This window comes from Triticum aestivum, chromosome 3A, assembly GCF_018294505.1.
Source record: "Triticum aestivum cultivar Chinese Spring chromosome 3A, IWGSC CS RefSeq v2.1, whole genome shotgun sequence".
Classification (NCBI taxonomy): Eukaryota; Viridiplantae; Streptophyta; class Magnoliopsida; order Poales; family Poaceae; genus Triticum; species Triticum aestivum.
Window position 1 is genome coordinate 22,287,630 of NC_057800.1, and position 2,996 is coordinate 22,290,625.

The following is a 2,996-nucleotide window of genomic DNA, read 5'->3' on the forward strand; positions in this document are numbered from 1 at the left end:
AAGCACCGTCTAGATGCATCTCGCCACTGTACTGGACTGGGCTCTGGAGTGAAAGCAAATGAAACCGCCTGGTCACCTACTCCGCCTAGACAAACCGGGGTCAAACAAAGATCAAAGGCTCATGACAGGAGCTGAGGTGACAGTGAGCTCCACAAGCCGAAAACATGAGCCACGAATGATTCGTTCCACGCGTGATAAAATATGCCGCCCTCGTTCCCACCGTTGCTCCAACTTGGAGGCGTTTTGACCGAGCCCGGTCCCAGGACATCAGTGTCACAGAGCACGGGCTCACTGCCACTGGCTCATGTAGACGGCGACCTCCACTCCACTGTAGGCTGTAGACAGCGCCGATGCCACTCGCCAGAAAGAAAAGAGGAAACGGCGGAGTTTACCATGCCGGCCGGCAGCTAGCGCTCGTCAGACGCTGCCGTGCCAGAAGGAAAAGATCTCCGTGCCAAGTGCAACTCGATGGAGGAGCTGTTGCTAGTCCTTCGATGTACCTGGCCTTGCTGGCCTGGACCTGATTTTACTAGTACGCAGCTTTCATTTCGAGCTGCTTCTGTGCGAGCACGTGTCTTTTAACTGTGTGGCTCCATGTTGACAAGTTGTCCTTGGCGATACTACGTAGCCATCGAGGGATCGATCCACGCAAGTTCACCGCGGCTTTTGACCATTCTTCTGTTTCGCCGGGAGCTGTTAACCATAGGGAAAATACAATACAAGTATTTGCATAGTATGTCTGTGGATAATTATGTTGAGAACCTAGACTATGGTGGTGTTTGGTTCTCTAGTCTTAGAACTTTTTCTAAACCCTGAGACTTTTTGAAAAAGACTTTCAAGGAGGTGCTTTTAAAGACTTTTAGCAAAAAGTTCCAAAAAGTCTCATCATGTATGGTTTGCTAGGACTTTTTCTAGTCCCAACATAAAAAAGTACCTGGAAGCAAACACCCCCTATCTCGCAACATTCTGTTGTGGAGTTTCTTTCCCAGTAGATTAATAGCGCTAGCGCCGAGATTTGACTTGGGATGTACTCCCTCCGGTCCTTTTTACTCTGCATATTAGGTTTGTTTGAAGTCAATCTCATCCAACTTTGACCAAGTTTATATAAAAAATTATAGACATTCATATAACAACACCAATATCATTAGATTCATCTTGGAATATATTTTCATATTATATTTATTAGATATTATAGATGCTAATAATTTCTAATATAAATTTGATCAAACTTAGCAAAGTTTGATTTTTGACAAATCTAATGTGCAGAGTAAAAAGGACCGGAGGGAGTAGCTGGGGTCGCCTGGGGACCGGGACTGTCTACTGGCCTGGGAACACGAACACCAGCCACGGGCGTACGGACGGCGTCAAACCTTTGGATCCCATCCCACTATGGCCATCCGATGCAGCATAGCACTAGCTCTCATATTTGGCCGATGCTCATTCAGCACCGCGATAACTTGGTTGCTGCAGCTGCGATCATCGGTCGCGATCGGCCGTGCGGCGGTGCCGGCTAAAATTAGTCACCGTCGACATCGAGGAACAACAGCTGGGACTGGGGACACTCAAGATTCAACGACCCGACAACAGCTCCTCCTCCTCTTCGAACACGCAACGTGCGCTCTGCGCCGCTAACAGTTTTCGGCTGCGGCAATTGTGGCGCGCGTGCCGTCCATCCATCGGCGAGTGGCCAGCGGCGAGTGTTGACGACTGGCCCGACGTCGACGGGCGCGGATCGCACGGGCCGGAATATCGACGTTGTGCTACTTCCACGGAAAACTTCAATGTCCACTGGGAGCTAGCACGAGCTAAGCAAAGCTGTTCACTCTGGGAGTGGGATGGATGCCCCGCCTAGCACCGTAGCAAATTCTTCTGCAACTACAAGCATTACATGCAGCTGCACGTACGTACTCAACGTAAACCTGAGGGAGGGAGTAGCCGTGTACGCCCGCAAGATTGCCATACGAGAGGAATGACGGACAAAATCTGTTGCTGGACGCACAGCACGCCTACGGGCTACGGCTACGGCGCGCACGAGCTGCCAACGAAGAACGAACCGGCCGGCGTCCACTCCACGTGTTCCGATGGGGAGCGAGAAGGGCGATCTAGACTCCTGTAGTCCTGTTGCAACCGTGCAGTGGAGAGAGAGGTTGAGGTGAGGTCCAGCTCGCTCCGATCCGATGAATCATGGATGGATCCAACAACCAACCATGGTCTCGTCTCGTCTCGTCGCATTCACTTTCCAGCTGCCGCGTACGTACATACGGACCGGCGCCAAGCACGCACTACTCGATGGATGCTGGGCGACACGCTCGAAGCCGGCACCATGAACTCGCACTTGCCCCTGCCCGTTCATCGGTGCAAGAAAGCTTCGTCGAAAAAAGCACAACGTTCAAGGCACGCGTCCGGCCCTAGGATAGATGAGCCACGCTGCGGCTGCGCGGCGCGGCGCGCACCGGGTTCGGATAGATAGATAGGGATGGCAACACCACCTCAGCGGTCACCACCGTGTCCGTGCACGCACGCACAGGACACGAACCCCTTTCCGTCCCCGGCTAGTGTCCAAGCAGCAGCCCGGCACACGCATATACACAAGCATACATGCGCGCACCGCACCCAAACCCGAGCAAAGCGAGGGTGACCACGAGACGAGCCACGGCGCGCGCATCTCATCCATCGGGAGGGAACCTTATCGCCGCCACCCCGGTTCCCGGCGACACCACACATTACACACTCCCCTTTCCACGGAGCCAAAAGGCGCCCACTGAGGCAAGGTGCGTCGGTGTGGGCACGAGACGGGACGGCCGATCGAGATCATGATTCATGAGTACACACTCTAGTAGCTTGCTCCCATACGAGTTGTCGTGCGTTTTGCTGTGCACTACTGGACTAGACCAGGCAACCTGGTCATGCATCGCCATCTCGCCATGGCCGTTTTAGCTTAGCGCCACCAAGGCGGCAGACAAAACAAGCTCTCTCTCTCTCTCTCTCTCTCTCTC